Raw genomic sequence first — 21,560 nt, 5'->3', positions numbered from 1 at the left:
CTCCGGCGGCGGCCGATCGATCGTGTCAGTTTCGAACGGGCCGTCCCCGAGATTGCTTCTAGGGTGTCTGCACGGCGACGGATCACGCACCAGTGGGTTATGCGAGGTTTGTGCATATTCAACTGGTTTCTATGCTTTTTCACTTGCAATTTTCAAAATTGGGTGCTTCGGGGGTTCTGAGTTGTTTAGGGGGTGGGGGTTGTTGGTCGGTCAGTCGGGCAGTGGCCATGGTTCAGTAAGACTTGATTTTCTTGACACTTTAAGATATACTATCTAATATAAGGAGTGAAAATGGAGGCTTTTTAAGATCGTAAGTTCAATAACAGGCTGCATGAGGTGCAGGGTTTAGTTGGCTGTGACTTATTTATATGGTTCATGTTGTGTGCTATTTCACATTTATTTTGTATCTTGGTAGTTTATGTGTGTTGGGAAAAATCCCACTACCTGTGACAATGAAAATCACAGACCCGACACAGTGCACAAATACGAGAGGATACAAAACAGCCAAAAAATAAATATGAATACAAGGGACACAAGATTTACGTGGAAAACCCCAAATCGGGGAAAAAACCACGGGACTACCACCAACCAAATAATCCACTATAATAAATCTTGGGTACAAAGTTTCAAGCTACCACACGAGCCAAACATCCACAAATCATCAAATGCAATAATTCTAGGCCAAAGACTTCTATTATATTCCACATGCCTAAACAGAATACCAACTCGTACTTAAAATATTCAACCACTACAAGCAAGATGAAAAGAATACAAATAGTACGAGAATACCCAAAAGATGCCTGGAACAAACAAGCTGACCTCCAATAATATTTGATCAAGAAACCACCCAAGAAGTTAGACAAATTCACGGCTAAAATTCATCACACTTGAATCAAGGACGAAGAAACAAGATGAAGATGCTTTCTTCCTCTGCTGCCGCCGAACTGCTGCCTTCTCTCACGTTTTTTTTTTTTTTTTTGTCTTGCATTCACCAAAAAACCCAATTCACATATATTACTATATATATATATATATATATATATATATATATATATATATATATATAGTGGATATAAATAGGCTTGGTCCAAATTGGACTATTTACCACATAGGAGGGAAGCCCAACCCAACAAATCTCCCCCTCCCGACTATGTGGAAGATATCGCCATCCCGGCGATAGAGCAACAATCCTCAAACTTCCCTCTCGGCAATGCTTTAGTCATCATGTCAGACCATTATCATCAGTATGAATCTTTTCAAGTTCAAGCATCTTGCACTCCAAGATATCTCTAATCCAATGATATCTCGTGTCAATATGTTTTGACATGTAATGAAACGTGGAGTTCTTTGCAAGATGAACTGCACTTTGACTATCACAATAGAGCACATACCTGTCTTGAACAAACCCGAGCTCCTGAACAAACTTCTTCATCCATAGCATTTCTTTACTGGCCTCAACAGATGCTATGAACTCAGCTTCAGTGGTAGACAAAGAAACACACTTTTGCAATCTTGATTGCCATGAAACTGCTCCCCCTACATAGGTAATTAGATAACCTGAAGTAGATTTCCTGGTGTCGATGTCCCTGGCCATATCTGAATCAGTGTACCCGACAAGAATAGGTTTCTCTGTACCAAAACACAAACTCAGACTTGAAGTACCCCGAAGATATCTAAGAACCCACTTCACAGCATCCCAATGTTCTCTCCCTGGATTTGAGAGAAATCTGCTAACAACACCCACTGCATGAGCAATATCTGGTCTCGTACATACCATGGCATACATCAAACTACCAACAGCTGAAGAATAAGGAACTTTTTGCATTTCTTCATTCTCTTTCTCACTAGAGGCACATTGCTTCTTACTTAACTTGAAATGCATACCAAGCGGTGTATTCACTGGCTTAGCTTTATCCATACTAAATCTCTCAAGTACTTTCTCTATATACTTCTCTTGAGATAACCACAACTTCTTGTTTTGCCTGTCACGAATGATCTTCATCCCAAGAATTTGCTTTACTGGTCCCATGTCCTTCATTGAAAATGACTTACTCAACTCCTGTTTCAACTGTTGAATTCTTGAAACATTGCGACCAACAATCAACATATCATCAACATAAAGCAACAATATAGAAAAGTCATCATCAGAGAATCTGTTTACAAAAGCACAGTGGTCTGAAGAAGTCTTCTTGTACCCATGCTTACTCATAACGGAAGTAAACTTTTTATACCACTGCCTCGGAGCTTGTTTCAATCCATACAAACTCTTCTTTAACCTGCAAATATAATCATCTTTCCCTTTGACTTTGAATCCCTCAGGTTGCTCCATATATATCTCCTCATCCAAATCACCATGGAGAAAAGCTGTCTTTACATCCATCTGCTCAATTTCTAAATCCAAACGAGCTGCTAGACCCAACACAACTCTAATGGATGAAAATTTCACAACAGGAGAGAAAATTTCATCAAAATCAATACCTTTCTTCTGGCTAAAACCTTTCACCACCAGTCGAGCTTTGAATCGTGGAACTGAAGTGCCCTCTTCATGTTTCAATCTGTAGACCCACCTGTTCTTCAAAGCTTTCCTGTTCTTTGGTGCCCTTACCAACTCAAAGGTATCATTTGCATATAGGGAATTCATCTCATCCTGCATAGCCTCAAGCCATTGTCTCTTTTGCTCACTCTCCATAGCTTCTTCATAGAACTCAGGTTCTCCCCCATCAGTCAATAGCACCTACTGACTGGAAGAGTAACGAGCAGATGGTCTCCGTTCCCTGTTAGACCTTAGGAGGATCAACTAGAACCTGCAAAGGAACTTCTTGTTCCTGGTGCACATCATCAACATGACCATCCACATCAGCTATATCATCCTGACTGTCTGGTACAAGATCACCGTTCTGGCCATTCTCTTGAACCTCATCAGCATCATGTGTATCTTTGCTGGAAACTGGCTCACAGTCAACCAAACTTCCACTATCTTGAGATTCTGGCTTTCTCACTTTGTCAACATCTTCAATGGTTTGATCTTCAAAGAACACTACATCACGGCTTCTCACAAGCTTCTTCTCAACTGGATCATACAACTTGTAGCCAAATTCATCAAGACCATAACCAATGAAAATGCACTGTCTAGTCTTCGAATCCAACTTAGATCTTTCATCTCTTGGGACATGCACAAATGCCTTACAACCGAAGACTCTGAGGTGATCATAAGAAACTTCCTTTCCACACCAAACCTTATCAGGAACTTCATTATTCAAAGCAATAACGGGAGATAAGTTGATAACATGAACAGCTGTGGAAACTGCCTCTGCCCAAAAAGAACTAGGCAACTTTGCGTCATCAAGCATACATCTGACTCTCTCCATAATTGTCCGATTCATCCTCTCTGCTAAGCCATTTAATTGAGGAGTTTTAGGAGGATTTTTCTGATGTCTAATACCGTGCATTCTGCAATACTCATCAAATGGGCCACGATACTCACTGCCATTGTCAGTACGGATGCAGTTCAATTTCTTCCCTGTCTGTCTCTCAACAAGGGCATGAAACTCTTTAAACACACCAAGCACATCACTTTTGTGCTTCAAAGTGTAAACCCAGAGTTTCCTAGAATAATCATCAATGAAGGTCACAAAGTAAGATGCACCTCCAAGTGATCTAACCTTCATTGGTCCACACACATCAGAATGTATCAACTCAAGTGGCTCCGGCTTCTTCGAAGGAGAATTGCTCATAAAAGAAACTCTTTTCTGTTTCCCTGCCAGGCAATGAACACATCTGTCCAATCTAACTTCCTTTACTCCTGAAAGCTTCTTCTTCTTGGCAAGGTAATCAATCCCCTTCACACTCATATGGCCAAGTCGTTTATGCCACAATTCTGATGCACATTCTTTTGCTTCCACATTCACTTAATCACCAAAAATAGAGCTTTTTAAAGAGTACAAGTTAGAAGACTTATTACCTCGTGCAATAACCAGTGAGCCTTTAGTGATTTTCCAATGTCCATCACCAAAGAAACAACAGAAACCATCATCATCGAGTTTTCCTGTAGAAATGAGATTCAGTCTGATACCCGGTGCATGCTTTACATTTTTAAGTTCCAGCTTTGTGTCATTGCTGGTCTCAAGACAAACTGTACCGGTACCAATCACCTTCACCTGACCATCATCACCCATTCTTAGCTCTCCAAAGTCACCTGGAGTATATGAAGTAAAGAATTCCTTCCTTGGTGTAACATGGTAAGATGCGCCTGAATCTACAATCCAAGCTGTCTCATGGCATGCAACGTTGACGGCGCTCTCATCACAAGCAAGAAGCAAATCTGCTCTAACTATTGCAACCTGGTTTTCTGTGTGATCGTCTTTCTTGTCTTGCTTCTGTTCCCTTTTCAACTTGAAGCAATTTTTCTTGATGTGACCCTTCTTGCCACAATGATAACATTCAACATCCTTGTGCCATGACCTTGACTTACTTCTGCTTTTATCTCTACCCTTCTGACCCCTTTGTTTGTTTCTCCCCCTATCATTTGTAACCAAAATATCTGACTGAGAAGTGGAGGTGTCTTGAGATCTTCTTCTTGACTCTTCATTCAAGATACCACTCTTGACATACTCAATGGTCACAACACCGTTGGGAGCAGAATTGGTCAAAGAAACCCGAAGTGATTCCCAAGAATCAGGTAGAGTGTTAAGCAACCAGAGACCAAGTACCTCATCCTCAAATTTGATGCCCATGCTAGACAGCTGATCAAGAACACCCTGAAAATCATTGACATGATCATTGATCAATGTACCTTCCCTGAATCTTAGATTCATCAATTGTTTTAGCAAAAACAATTTGTTATTGCCTGTCTTGGAAGCATACAGGGTCTCAAGTTTATCCCACAGGCTTCTGGCATGTGTCTCGTTGATAATGTGATTCATAACATTATCTTCAACCCATTGGCGAATATAACCACAAACTTGTTGGTGCTCAAAGTCCCACTCTTCGTCTGACATGCTTTCTGGCTTTGCAGTTGCAAACACAGGTAGATGTAATTTCTTCACAAACAGAAGATCCTTCATCTTGGCCTTCCAAATGTGATAATTTCTACCATTCAATCGTACCATATTACTCATACTTGTCTCCATGTCAAATGTACCCAATCAACAACCAGGGCTCTAATACCACTTTGTTAGGAAAAATCCCACTACCTGTGACAATGAAAATCACAGACCCGACACAGTGCACAAATACGAGAGGATACAAAACAGCCAAAAAATAAATATGAATACAAGGGACACAAGATTTACGTGGAAAACCCCAAATCAGGGAAAAAACCACGGGACCACCACCAACCAAATAATCCACTATAATAAATCTTGGTTACAAAGTTTCAGGCTACCACACGAGCCAAACATCCACAAATCATCAAATGCAATAATTCTAGGCCAAAGACTTCTATTATATTCCACAGGCCTAAACAGAATACGAACTCGTACTTAAAATATTCAACCACCATAAGCAAGATGAAAAGAATATAAATAGTACGAGAATACCCAAAAGATGCCTGGAACAAACAAGCTGACCTCCAATAATATTTGATGAAGAAACCACCCAAGAAGTTAGACAAATTCACGGCTAAAATTCATCACACTTGAATCAAGGATGAAGAAACAAGATGAAGATGCTTTCTTCCTCTGCTACCGCCGAACTGCTGCCTTCTCTCATGTTTTTTTTTTTTTTTTTTTTGTCTTGCATTCACCAAAAAACCCAATTCACATATATTACATTATAACCATGGAGGAAGGTTATGCGTGCGGAAATTGATGCTTTGGAGAAGAACGACACATGGACACTTGTACCTGCTCCCAGACACAAGAAGCCACTTGGGAGTAAGTGGGTCTACAAAATAAAAAGAAAATCTGATGGGAGCATTGAGCGCTACAAGGCATGACTGGTGATATTCGGCAATCATCAGGTTGAGGGTCTTGACTACAATGAGACCTTAATTCCATGAAGACAATCATCCGCATTATATGCTTTATTACTTCTTCCACGCTGCATGTTGTCCACGTCGCATGGCCATCCTCATTGCGCTCCAACACTCACATGCGCAATACTCTCTCAATTTATTAGTATAAATAGCTTAGTAGCTTTGTAATTCAAATGTACCAATTTTTGAATTCATTCTTCCTTCTTTATCTTTATTCTTCACGTAGCATATATATATTATATTCAATTTAATATATATATTTTATATTTTCTCATTTTATATTATATTTATTTGTCATTTATATAATTTTCTTCATTTTCCCTATTATTTAATTTCTATAATTCTCAATTTTCGATTCTTCGCTTCCGCTATATTCCTAACAAGTGGTATCAGAGTGGTTTAATTGAGATTTATTTTCAAAGATGTCGACTGTTACCAAGTTCGATATCGAGAAGTTCGATGGGAAAATTAGCTTTTCTATCTGGAAGGTTCAGATGGAAGCCGTTCTAACCCAGAACGGTTTGAAGAAAGTGCTAGCTGGGAAGAAGAAGAAACCGGCTGCAATGACAGATGAAACTTGGGAAGATTTGGATGACAAGGCATGTTCAACCATTCTTTTGTGCCTGTCTAAAGAAGTTCTACGTGAGGTAGTAAGTGAGACGACTGCGTCAGATTTATGGTCCAAGCTGGATGCGCTTTACATGGCCAAAACTCTGGCGAATGTGCTACGCCTGAAGGAGCGTCTGTACACAATCCGTATGATGGAAGGTACTTCTATTAAGTCTCACTTAGATGAATTCAATTCTATTTTATTGGACTTGGAAAATATTGATGTCATAATTGACGATGAGGATCGTGTTGTTTTATTGCTTGTATCTCTCCCTAAATCATACAAGCATTTCAAAGAAATTATGCTTTATGGTAATAGTAGTGATACCCTTACTTTCGACAATGTTAAGTCAAACCTATTGTCCAAAGAAAAATTTGACTTTGAAATTAAGTCTGAGGACAAAGGTGAAGGCTTGACTGTAAGAGGTCATTCACTTGAAACAGAGAGTAGCAATAAAAAAAACTAGATCCAAGTCCAACAAATCCTGTAAGTACTGCAAGAAGCATGGTCATGATGTGACTGAATGATTCAAGCTGAAAAACAAGCAAGAGAGAGAAAAGAAGTCCGCTGAAGCTAGTGTTGTTGAAAGTGATTCAGATGGTGATGTGTTGTTATCTGTTAGAACCGGTGAGAAACGGAGTGAAACCGAGTGGATTTTGGACTCTGGTTGTACATTCCACATGTGTCCCCACAAAGATTGGTTCATTTCTCTGGAACCGGTTGATGGTGGAGTTGTCTTGTTGGGCAATGATACCCAATGCAAGGTTAGTGGAATTGGAAGTGTTCAGATTAAAACTCATGATAACGTTGTCAGGACTCTTACCAATGTTCGGTATATTCCTGATTTGAAACGCAATCTGATATCATTGGGCACCTTGGAATCTCTGGGGTGCAAGTACACAGCTGAAGGTGGAGTTCTCAAGGTCATCAAAGGCTCTTTTGTTCTCATGAAAGCTTCTCGTTCTAGAAGCTTGTACGTCTTGCATGGCAGTACTGTGACAGGTTCAGTTGCGGTATCCTCATCGATATCTGATGCATCTACTAGCATCGCCCCTCTCGTCGAGCCACAACGAGAGTATTCCATTGCTATGGATCGTCCTAGGAGGACAATTAAAAAACCTGCTAGGTATGCTAGTGATGATGAAACCCACTTGGTTGCTTATGCTCTTTCAGTAGCATAGGAAGTTGATGGTGATCCATCCTGCTATTCTGAAGCTTTTCCTATTGCTAAGTTCAAGCAGTTCTTGAGTTTAGTCAGCTGCTTCAATTGGTAATTTCTAAGGTGGATTTGATCCAAGGTAGAGATTGTTAGGAAATAATAATATGTGGCTCAAAATCCATTCAATTCCATGAAGACAATCATCCGCATTATATGCTTTATTACTTCTTCCACGCTGCATGTTGTCCACGTCGCATGGCCATCCTCATTGCGCTCCAACACTCACATGCGCAATACTCTCTCAATTTATTAGTATAAATAGCTTTGTAGCTTTGTAATTCAAATGTACCAATTTTTGAATTCATTCTTCCTTCTTTATCTTTATTCTTCACGTAGCATATATATATTATATTCAATTTAATATATATATTTTATATTTTCTCATTTTATATTATATTTATTTGTCATTTATATAATTTTCTTCATTTATATATTTTCCCTATTATTTAACTTCTATAATTCTCAATTTTCGATTCTTCGCTTCCGCATTATTCCGCTATATTCCTAACAACATCAAATGGACGTACATAATGCGTTCCTTCATGGCGACTTAGATGAGGAAGTTTACATGAGGCTTCCACCAGGGTTCGCACCGTCATAGTCCAACATGGTGTGCAAACTCAAGAAGTCTCTTTATGGGCTAAGACAAGCCCCACGGTGCTGGTTTGCAAAATTGTCAGGTGCTCTGAAAAGGTATGGTTTCACACAGTCCACATCTGATTATTCGTTGTTCTCGTTGCGCAGTGATCATGGTGTGGTACATGTTTTGGTGTATGTTGATGATCTTGTTATTTCGGGAGATAACACAGTTATGATTGCCAAGTTTAAATCCTACTTGGCCTCTTGTTTTCATATGAAGGATCTTGGTACTTTAAAATATTTTCTTAGTATAGAGGTAGCTCGGAATTCTTCTAGTATTTTCTTGTGTCAAAGAAAATACGCCCTTGATATCATTTCTGAGACAGGTCTACTAGGTGCTCGACCTCTGGGTACTCCTATGGAACCCAATCATCGTCTTGCTTTATCTGAAGCCCCACTTCTTGATGATCCCGAACCATACCGTCGCCTAGTGGGGCGTCTAGTTTATTTGTCAATCACCCGGCCAGAGTTAGCCTATGTTGTCCATACTCTGCCTCAATTCATGAAGGATCCCCGTGATGATCATTGGAAAGTAGCGCTTGGAGTAGTGCGCTATCTAAAAGGAAGTCCCGGTCAAGGTATTTTTCTATCCGCTAAAAATACTCTGCAATTAACTGGCTGGTGCGATTTAGATTGGGCAGCTTTCCCTTTGACTCGACGATCGTTGACCGGATGGTTCGTTCAGCTAGGCGACTCTCCCATTTCTTGGAAAACAAAGAAACAAACCACAGTTGCACGCTCCTCAGCCGAAGCTGAATACCGAGCTTTGGCCGCAGTGACATGTGAATTGAAGTGGTTAAAAGGTCTTCTTCATTCTCTTGGGATACACCATATGGCTCCTATGCAGATTCGTTGTGACAGTACCGCTGCTCTTCACATTGCAGCGAATCCAGTCTTCCATGAACGAACAAAGCACATCGAGGTTGATTGTCACTTTGTTCGTGATGAGTTATTACAAGGTGTGATACAAACGGAGCATGTGTCTACGACACAACAGTTGGCTGATATTCATACAAAGGCGTTGGGCAAGGCACGCATGGAGTCTCTTATTCCCAAGTTGGACATCTCTCTGTTACATGCTCCAACTTGAGGGGGGTGTTAAGGAAAGAAATCACAGAAATCACATAATTCTTCTAGCAAATATTTTCTCTTGTAATCTTGGTTTCATTATTATTATTCTTATTGATTCTATTTCCTTTCTCTGTATCTTATAGTTTGTATATATAGGGGTGTACATCTTCTATAATGGACAACAGAGAATAATAGACAGTTCATACATTTCTTTACAATATACTATATCATAAGTTCAGCATATATAGTATATAGTAATGTATACACTATACCATTAGTGTATTGGAAAATGACTTCCCCCCAAAAAAAAGGGAAGTCATTTTCCTCCAAAACATACATATTTTCTTTTAACTAAGGTATCATTTTCCATTGACTTTATTTTACCCCCACTTGCCAAACACTAAAAACTCGGAAATCATTTTCCAGAAGTCATTTTACGGGTTTCCAAACGCACCCTTAGTTTCATAGTTTTAGTTTCACAGTTTTAGTTTATGTGTGTTTATGCAGTTTTATTTCACACTTAGTTTCACAGCTTTAGATTATATGTGTTTCTACTCTGATAAGGCGTACTGTGGGAGTGCACTCGTTCTTGCTGTTATACAAGAAATAGTTTGAGGTAGCTCGGGCAATGCACTGAGTGTATCTACTGCAGTGTTGTAAAACTCGGCTTCCTCGGCGCCTAGGCGGCCTCCTCGGCGCTAGGCGGCGCCATGCCGTGCCGCTTTTGATTATAGTCAGTCATTACTCGGTCGGCCGCCTAGGCGGTAACCTAGGCGGCCAACTCGGTCAAACTCGGTCAAACTCGGCCGAACTCGGCCAAAATTGGCCAACTCGGCCGAGTAAATCGATTTCGTCCGATTTTGACCGATTTCATCTAATTTTGACCGATTTCGTCCCATGTTGTCTTTCATTAATTATTGATTTTAATATTATTATAATGTTATGACTTATAAATTATCGTTATTTCATATATTTGGATGTGTTAATTGATTGAATGTTGAAAACAGTCTCATTAAAATTGTCAAACTACAAGTCTGTCACTATTTTTTTGGTATTTGTGATATAAAAGCTATTCCCAAGGGCATGGGAATAGCTAATACCAAGGCCCCCCCTAGGAATGGCTATTCTCCTTGCGAAGGTAATAGCTCATTCCTAGGCATGCTATTCCAATGGCAAAATGATCCAACCAAACGATGGAATAGGTCTATTACAAGGAATGTTATTCCATTCCGGACCTATTCCATGAACCAAACATGCCATACAAGTCTGTCACTATTTTTTAAAATTTTTTTGTACCCGCCTAGCGCCGCCTAGATTCCGCCTAGGCGCTAGGCACTACCCGGGCGCCCGCCTAGCGCCTACTGCAACCATGATCTACTGATTGGTCAAACTCCCTGTTAGTTAGATTATGACTGTTTATAGTGTTTATTTATTGCTCTAATTAGATCTTGTCAGGAATAATATGCTTTGCTTATATTTTGTGTTGCACTAATCTAATGCGGTATGTCGTTGTGGTGCAAAGCAGGTCTGGATGATCACCATCCGATTGTTTTTAGTGACGACGAGAGTGATACCAGATCAAGGTTTTCAAACACCACCGGAGGATTCCGAAGATCTCGAGGATGCAGAACCACTGCATGGTGCGGTGGGCCGTGAAAGGCCCTTGTTCCCCTAGATCAAGACACGGGGGAGCCCAAGATGTGAACGCTATGGGCATGGGGGGCTGCTGGGTTTAAGGGTCAAGGAACTACCCCTGCTGCTCGGGTATTGGTTGGTGCCTAATTTCGACCCCTTGGAAATGAAGATAAACCTAAGCCACGGGAGATCCATTAACATCACGAGGGAGGATGTGGCGGCGGTGCTGGGACTTCCGTTAGATTGATCCCCATTACAGAGCGTGATAGCCAAGTGGTTGACCCCGACTTGCGATCATGGAGGAATAAAGTTAAAAAACGAGAGGGCAATATCACCGTGAAGGCACTTACCACGCAGCTGTTGGAACTAAAGGGTGGCGGCGTGTGGTTTAAGAGGCATTTTTGCGTGGTGGTGGTTAGTAGCCTAATCACAAGCACGCTGAATGGGTATGCAAACCAGAGGACTGTGCACATGTTCCGTGACGTTGCCAAGATTAGAGAGTTGGATTGGTGTGGATACCTCATGCGGACATTGGTCAGTACGCATGCGAGTTGGATGCAGCACTCTACAAGGAAATTCCTCGGCCCGTTACTATTTTTGACCGTAAGCAGGGTTGCAAAAATCCCGCCTAGGCACCGAGTAATCGGCGCCTAGGCGCTAGGCGCCCCTACGCCGTAGCGATTTCCCCTCTAGGCTCCCGCCTAGCGCCTAATTCAGCCGCCTAGCGCCTAACTCGGTCGTTTACGCCGAGTTAACTCGTCAATTTCTGTCGAGTTAGTCGAGTTAACCCGCCCGACTCGACCTTGCTAATTTTTTTCATTTATATGACATGTATATATATATATATATATATATATATATATATATATATATATATTTTATATATATTTTTTTATATATGTATGTATGTATGTATGTATAATATGACATATATGCACCCGTGCACTGTTTTCCATTTTTTCAGTTAGCCGCCTAGGCAGCCGCTTAGGCCCGCCTAGGCCGTCTAGGCGCTAGGCGCTACTCTACCGCCCGACTAGCGCCTATTGCAACCATGACCGTAAGTGAAGTGAAGTGTGTCAATGTGTGATGAATGTACTGGATTTTACATGCTTCTAATGTGTTTGAATTCTTTGGTGCAGCTGTTGTATGTTGACAGGGTGGTTGTCGGTGCACGGGATGTACCAAGGACCACACCAGCACTGCGCGGGTGGACGCCACCATGGTTAAAAGCACGGGAGAGACGGGAGGTTCATGGGGGGGGGGGGGGGGGGGCGATTCGGGGATGGCCACCTGAATGCACCGCTCCGTGCATCAGCCTCGCGTGACCGGCGTACTAGTCCACGAGAAGTACCTCCGGACGCCCGTGATGACCAAGGGCTACGCCCGCCCCACCATGTACCCGTTCCTGGTCCCATTACGGTATGCCAACTTAACTAGTGCACTCAAATACCTATGTGTGGTGGCTGTCTAATATAGAGCAATTTAAAGATGTATGATCTGTTCATTCTTTCAACCGTTGCGTAACAATTTGTTAACAATTTCCAGAGTAGGATTTTACTATGATCTACTGATTTGTTCATTAATTTTTGTTTGCAACCTCAATATAGAGTAATAATTCGTAGTCTAGGGAGAAAGCATTAAGAAAATAGATTTAAACCGGTGGGAGCTTGTATAAAATATTAACTACAAAAAGCGGGTCTCTGCAAAATCAAATTAAATAAGATGCGTAGGATGCGCTGTTTGAATGGGGCAAATTATATGGTGCACTCTGTTTATGATGACCTGCGTAATGTGACGCACCGGGGGTTCAAAATTTATTATTATTTTCCATTGGTTATATTTTGTATATTTTCATTATACTCTGAATTTCGCCTCTACCGATTGCAGAACCGAAATTTATCTACACAAACTCAACTACACTTTTTTTTTGAATGCTACTAACTCTATTAGATTGTAATATCTGTTCATAACGCCTCCATTGAGGCTCGAACAGACAACCTTCCAAATAAAAGTTCAACCCAGGTACCATTAGACCACATAGTCCTAGTACTCAACTACACTTTTAATTTACTGTATAAAAAATTATTATTTAAAACTACTAGAGTAATAGTATTTTTCATTTGTTATATTTTGTATATTTTCATTTTGATGTGATTATTACTGTTCGTAACAGAATTGCTTTTTTTTTGTAGGTGGATGCACTGCTTCGTGCACCCACCAACTGAGGCTCCGGGACAGGTGTCTTCTCAGGAAACGTGGGGGTGCGATGCACCAACGTTTAGCCTAGGATTGACACAAGAAATGACAACCCCGAGGGCAGACGACAACACGGCAGGGCCATCAACTACTATGCAGGTGCGGGTGTTAACAGGTTCGATCGTGAGCATAACACTAATTTTGCATGGTATTTGTAACTACCAGTTGCAGGTACCCGTGCATGCGCAGCTGGGGTTGTCCTAAACAAGATTAACACTACTTGTAAGATACCAAATACCCAAACCTGATTATCAATCAACCGAACCTTTTATATTAGAGTTTAATTATCAAATACTATTATTTAACCCATTGTCATTCCTAGAAGAGTGTATACATGCAATAGTTTCGTCATTACAGAGAAAAAACAAAGATGTACAAAATTGAAGTCTTGAGCCTTGTAATCTCCTCTAACTACCTTTGAGAGTGATGGAGATGAATGATGATGATATAGCTGCTGATTATTTCTAATTATTATTGGTCCACACAACTATGTGGACCATACTATCAAATATTGTACCTTCAGTACCCAAATAATATAATTTTAATATATTAAAAATGTAAATTATATTCAGGGAAAGTACATTATTTTGTATAATGTACATTCAGTAGACGAATAATGTACTTTTAGTATATTAAAATGTAAATTGTATCAAGAAAAGTATATTATTGGAGTATTAAAAATTTATTATTTTGTATAATGTACATTCAGACATTCAATACACGAATAATGTATTTTTAGTATATTAAAAATGTATATTTTGTTATGGTCCACAAATTTGGCTTTGATGGACAAAAGTTTGGACTTGCCACATATGATAAAGCCTTAGTCAAACATTGCATGCATCTCTCCATAACCAAAATCTAACTTGTCTCTATCAAATTGATATATATGTATCTCACACCTTTCTCATGAAAACATATATCACATGTCCCCGCATTTGAAAACCCCCAACAATCAATCGTTATACCCTACACCACGGCGCACATAGCACTGTGCGCCGCGCGCCTCCCAAAACGACGTCGTTTTGGGATCGTTTTGAGAAGCGCGGTAGGAAGTTGCTGAGATTATGTGTATTTGTTCACACAGTTATGTGTATTTGTTCATACAGTTATGTGTATTGGTTCATACAGTTATGTACATTTTTTATATAATTATGTACATTCTTTTTATACAATTATGTACATCCGAATCAGAAAATTTGTGTGTATTATGTTAATAGTTGATGTGTATTATGTTAAAAGTTTATGTTTATTATGTATTATGTTAGATTATGTGTATTATCTTTTAAAAAGAGTATGTATGTTTTGTTATATAATTATGTACATTCATGTATACAATTATGTATATTCTAGTATAACATTATGTACATTCTTGAACAGCGGGTTTTTTTTAAAGAAAAAACTATTGCCATTCACTGGGGCGGGAAATTTCAAAAAATAAAAAATAAAAAATTAAAACGACGTTGTTTTGCATCTGGGCGCATAGTGCAACGCGCGCCGTGGTGTAGGATATAAATTGCCCCCAACAATGATGTAGGCAATATTAGAATAATTTATTGATATTTCATAATTCACGTTAAGTAACTAGGATTTGAGTTGGGTCTAAACTTCAAATTTTCTAACCCTTTCTTTTTGGTATTTATCGTTAAATAGATAAAATGTTATAACCCTATAGGGAATAAAGATTTTAGAAGAAAGACATGACTAACGTAATTAAAAATGATAAATTATATCATGGATCAAAGTTTACCTTGCATTGTGAACCTTAATCCAAAATAACATTTAGATAATACACTTGCAATTCACATATTATGTACATATAAATAAATTGAATGTACATAATATGTTAACTGCAGGTACATAATTTATTAAGGGAAAATCGCACTTTTGGTCCCTCAATTGTTGCCCGATCTACAATGTGGTCCCTCACTGTCAATTTTATTCAATTGGGTCCTTCAAATCTTTAAATCGTAGTCAATTTGATCCTCCGGTCAAATTTCTCTCAAACCAGGGTTAATACCATGGATAAAAGGGTAATTACACTTTAGCTTCTTTAACCCACCCCATTCTTCAACCACGCGATTTACCCCTCAATCTGCGTGTCTCCCAAAGTCATCAACCCCACCGTGACTTCATGAACGTGGTGCAGCGCCTCACCAGGCCATCTTCTATGTCCGGCGAGTCCTCCGTCGCAACCGGCGCACTCGCTATCTCCGGCGACGAGGCTGGCGTCAATAGAGAAAATGAGTCCGTCGGAGAGGGAGCGAGATAGGCAGACGGAAATAGCAGCTTTTGACGCGACTGATGTTGTAGAAATAGTCGGAAATTCTACGGTTGAAATGGGTCAGATTCCGAGAATATTATCGTTGGCGCCGACAAACTTGCTGCCAGCTCGCAGCCGGGACTATTCTCTACAGCGTCGGAACCGTTGATGTTCATCAACAACATGCGACCGAAATAGCAAGAACATTTTGTTTTCTATGGTTGCCGGAGTGCAATGGAGTAAATTCTTTTGCAGAGAATTGTTATAAAATTTGTACTGTAAACTGGTAGTATTAGGAAGCTTTTATAGTATTAGTTTTTACTTTAGTTAATAAATTGATGGTAAAAGTCAGATGGTATCTGCAACACATTCACCACCGGGGATCTTCTGTGCCGGCAGTGAAGCAGCATTCCGGCAGATGGTTTCCAGTACTTCTACTCCGGCTCGCCCAATCCTAACGTTCTCGTCGGAGCCATGGCGGCCCTGATAATCGGGATAACTTCGCCGATAATCGGAATAACTATCAGCTGAGCCGGCAACCTATATCAATGCTCCCCTTGTTGGAGCTCTGGCTTTCTTTTCTGTGAGATCTTAATTGAACAATCTACTCTTCTTAGCTTGTTTTCTCATAGATCTTTAGTTTATCCTTAATGGATTGGCCTGATTTCTCATAGATCTTTAGTTTATCCTTAATGGATTGGTCTGATCTTCCACTAAGAAGGATTGCATCTATATGGAAGCAAGAGAATTTACTCCATTGCACTTCGACGACCAGAGAAAACAAAATTGCGTGGGAGGAGAATGGGGTAAATCACGACAGAGAAAGAATGGGGTAAAGAGGGTATTGAGAAATTACACTTTTGTCCATGAATTTAACCCTGGTTTGAGAGAAATCTGACCGGAGGACCAAATTGACTACGATTTAAAGATTTGAAGGACCCAATTGAATAAAATTGACAGTGAGGGACCATATTGTAGATCGGGAAACAATTGAGGGGCCAAAAATGCGATTTTTCCATTTATTAATGGTAACTTAGGTATATAATGTGTTAATTGTAGTAGTTGTAATAGGTACATAATTTATTATTGTAGGTAGATAATATATTAACTGCACTATTATAGTACATACATAATTTATTAATTGAAGGTACATAATATGTTAACTGTAGATAGATAATATGAATGTAGTTTTGGACTACACTCCACAATGCAAGGTGGACCGTACCATGGTCCTTGGTGTAACAATTGTATGAAGACTATTTCGTTCTTTATCAAATTTTATGATCTATACTAGTTCTTTTACGCGCTTTGCGCGAATGGAATAATGCCCAATGATTATTTTTAAATAAGTATTTCAAAGTATATCAATGTAATATTATATCGGAGATGTTCATGCATAGGTAAATAAATATTGAATTTGTTTATTTAAATCGGTAATTTAAAGTATATAAATGCAAGATAATATATGAAAGATTGATTATATTGTCACTAAAATAAATGTTTGCAACTTTGTAATAACACGCTAGTCTAAATACTTAGTCTAAAAACGATAGTCTAAATAAATACTACTTTTGGTTTAAATTTCTCTAATTCTTCTTAATTCTCTTTTGGGTAGCATTGTCATTGTCTTCATCTTCAGTACATGTCTTCTTTTTTTATTGGTGGTGTGTCATGCAATGGTGAAAAAATCGCTAGGCGCCTGGGGACCGCCTAGAGCGCCTAGGCGGACGCCTAAAACGCCTAGGCAAGCGCCTAGGAGGCCGACCACTTAGCGCCTAGGCACCGATTAATCGGCACCTAGGCGCAATTTTTGCAACACTAGTGTCATGTACAATTGTGTTACTGGTGGTAGCATAGATGGATTCATCATGCAATGAGATTATGGTGAATGAAGCTTTAGATTTGCCTTGTTGTGTATATGATGAGATCTTACTTGTACTATTAACTCTTTATCTTACAAGCACCTGGCCTATTGATATTTGGTAGTGGTAGTTTTTCCCCTACATGTTTCATTCTTCCAAAAGGCTGAACCCCAACCCTAAGGGCCTCCCACACTCCGACCCGACAGAGCATTTGGGAGGATGTAAATCATGGTAACCCAACTGAACATGAACCACAGAGGCTAGACGGGTGCTCACTGCGCACAAGGAACCCCCCTCACTTTGAGGGGTAGTTCCCACACTGCCGCTGGTGAGACTCGATCCCTGGTCATTCTTCCAAAGTTTCCCCTACATGTTTCATGCGTTGTGAGATGTGTGTCATAGGTTATCATGTGAAAGTATTGAACAAAATATTAATATTTATTATATTTGTATAAAATACTTGGTAAATATATATATATATATATATATATATATATATATATATATATATATATATAACATATTTTGTATTATAACATTGATATTTAATTACAAGATAATGTAAAAAGAAGACAATTGACAATGTAGTGAATATAATAAATTAATAAATTTGAAGGTAATGAATCTTTGAATTGTAGAAAATAAAGATAATATAACTAATGAAATTATATCTCTTTTTAAATTTTTTATAATGAATAATTTTTTTAAAATAAAGGCATCATAGACATCTAATTCTAAATTAATTAAATGCATATGTATTTTTTTGTTGTAGCTACTAATTTATTTTTAATTTAATAAGAGTAATAAAGTGGCGTACATATTTTTCATCAACAATAATGAAATTATTGATTTTTTTAATTTACATTCGTTGTCGAGACAAATTGTTTTGGGAGTTTATCAATGACAATTGTTACAATTCCTGTCAATTGAGGATAATAATAAATAATTCAAAATATATAGTTACAATAGATATTGTTATAATGATATAGTAAAAATTAACTTACAAATTTCTTTAGAAGTTTTTATGCATTGATAAAATTCTGATGTGTAAACTTGTTCAATTGGAGTCAGTGGGATGTCAACATTGTCAATTCTTTGAAAAATGGTCCTACCATTTTAGAGTCCAGGTGTAATTGTATTTATGATCAACAACTTTGTAGTTAGGTCGCGCAGATCTGACAACGATGTAAGAACAATTTGGTCCGATAAAAAAATAATAGTATAATATTTAAAAAATAATGTACAATTGTACCATTATAAAAATACATACAAAAAATATTAATATCTTAACGACCTAAATCATACAAATAATGCAAAAATATAATTGAAATATTAAGTTTTGTTTTGATCTAAATAATCAAAAGAAAATTAATTAAACGAAAAAAAAAAAAAAAAAAACTTAACCTATTTTTTTTTTAAATGCATAAAAATCAAATGATTTTTAAAGTTCTTGATTTATAATCTTTGATGCTTAACTTTGAATGTTATGTATTTAGTTGGACTAAGTATTTGACCAAAGTTTATGTTAAATTTTATATTGTATATTTTTTTAATACATTTTAACATATTCGTAGTATATGTTTAACAATTATGCCAACTCTAATTGAGATAGGGTTGAAACTTAAGACCTTTCTTATAGAAATTAATGAGTAAGTTAAAAATAATAAATAGTTAACGGAATATTCCGTTACTAAATTTTATACTAACGGAATTTGGGTTATTTAAGGGAAGAAAATAATATAATAGAGGGTAAATAAGGAAAATCATTAAAAAAATACTAAAATCAAAATAATATGAATCATTCATTTTAAGAAACAATATTAACGACATTTTTTTGTTCCAGTTAAGGGCCTAACATTATTGGCTCTTATTAGAATTGTAGATGTAGATTGTAGATGTAGATGTAGATATATTATGGTTGATCCAAATGTAGCAATAGTTTATTCACCCATATTGTTAGGAAAAATTGCACTTTTCGTTTCTAAGTTATACGATAATTGTAGAATTCGTCCCTAATTATTGGTCATGCTCATATTTCGTCCCTAATTATTGGTCATGCTCATATTTCGTCCCTAAGTTATCATTGGCGTTGCACTTTTCGTCCATTTACTAACAAAACATTAAAGACAATTTCCAACTTTAGTATAGCTTAAGGATGAAAAGTGAGCACTAAAAGTTAATAAAATGACGAAAAGTGCAACGTCAATGGTAGCTTATGAATGAAAAGTGAGCACAACCAACACTTAGGGACGAATTCTACAATTACCTTATAATCTAGGGATAAAAAATACAATTTTCTCTAATTGTTACTAAATATTTTTAATAGAGGTGTGCAAAAACCGACCCACCCGAATTACCCGACCGACCCGAACCCGTTTAAGCTCTATTTGGGGCAATCCGAACCCGAACAGCATGAACCGAACCGATGGTACGAAAATAAGCCGGTTTGGAGGAGGCAGGTTGGGGCTTATAAATTCCCCCCCCCCCCCCCCGAACCCGTCCGATTACCCGAATTAGGGTAAGGGTTCGTTTACCCTAAGGTATACGACGTCGTCCTAGCGATGTATATATGTGTTGCGTTCGATGGAAACCCTAGCCATTCCACTCATTTGCGCAGCTTCCTCTTCTTTCTTCTGACCTCTGAGAACTCTCTGGAAACCCTAGTCATTCCACTCGTTCTCTCGTGAGTCTCGTCTTTCTCATCTGAAAATCTGAAATCTGAAACTAGTTCTCTCATGAGTTTCTTCTCCAGTTCTCTGATTCTGTGAGAGTGTGAGACGCTGAGTTCTCTCGTTCTCTCTGAGTTTCTTCTAGAGACTGAGAGTGATATTGTTCGATGGAAGCTGAGAGTGTGAGTCTCCGGTGGAAGCTAGGTAATATTGTTCGATGGAAGCCCTATTCTGGACGACCGGTGTCCGGTGGCCGGTGCGGTGGATTGTAGAGTGCTGTCACGGTCTAACGGATTTGAAGCCCTTTGTTCTCGGGGGTTTGATTTGGAGAAATGAAGTAATCTCTAAACCCTAATCTTAGACTTACTTAGATTATACTCTTATATGTTGTGATACTTTGGTGTTAGTTATGATTGTATGATTCTGATGACTGTGACAATGTGAATCTATTGAGAAGTTCCGGATTCTGATGTCACTTGTCCCTTATTTGTGAATTTTTTATCCTTTGATTAGGGTTTCTATGATTATGTCATTTATGTGGACTGTGACACTGTGAATCTGTTGAGAAGTTCCGGATTTTGATGTCACTTGTCCCTTAGTTGTGAATTTTTGATCCTTTGATTAGGGTTTCTATGATTATGTCATTTATGTGGACTGTGACAATGTGAATCTGTTGAGAAGTTCTGGATTCTGATGTCACTTGTCCCTTAGTTGTGAATTTTTGATCCTTTGATTAGGGTTTCTATGATTATGTCATTTATGTGGACTGTGACAATGTGAATCTGTTGAGAAGTTCTGGATTCTGATGTCACTTGTCCCTTAGTTGTGAATTTTTGATCCTTTGATTTGGGTTTCTATGAGTATGTGGATTGTGATTGTATGATTTGTCTGTATTGTTTGTGGAAGCCCCTAAGTCCCTAACCCAGTAACCCCTGTTGAGTGTTGGATGTTGGATGTTGCCTGTGTTGGTGAAAATGGTGGATTGGTGGAAGCCCCAATTGTAACTACCAACTCTTAAATCCAGTAAAATGATGAGAAAGTGTTCAGGCTAACAGGTTCCTGATTACTGGATTTCTTTGTCACTTTGTGTGATTTATGTGATATTGTGATTGTATCACTGTATGCCTGTATAGATTATAACTTATAAGTTATAAGTTTATGGATGTATGACCCTTAATAGTTAATTCCTTAAAGTCCCAACTATGAAATTTAGAAAAATGATGAAGTTAAGAGGTGCCTGTCTTCTGATTCTGGATTTCTCTATTTCTCTCAGTTATCTGTGACTATCTGAATATCTGTACTTGTTCAATATATTTCCCACTGAGTAGTGACCACTATACTGATGGTATTCTATTTACTTAG

This window comes from Ipomoea nil, unplaced genomic scaffold, assembly GCF_001879475.1.
Source record: "Ipomoea nil cultivar Tokyo-kokei standard unplaced genomic scaffold, Asagao_1.1 scaffold2690, whole genome shotgun sequence".
Taxonomy (NCBI): Eukaryota; Viridiplantae; Streptophyta; class Magnoliopsida; order Solanales; family Convolvulaceae; genus Ipomoea; species Ipomoea nil.
Note: the sequence above shows the minus strand (reverse complement) of the source record.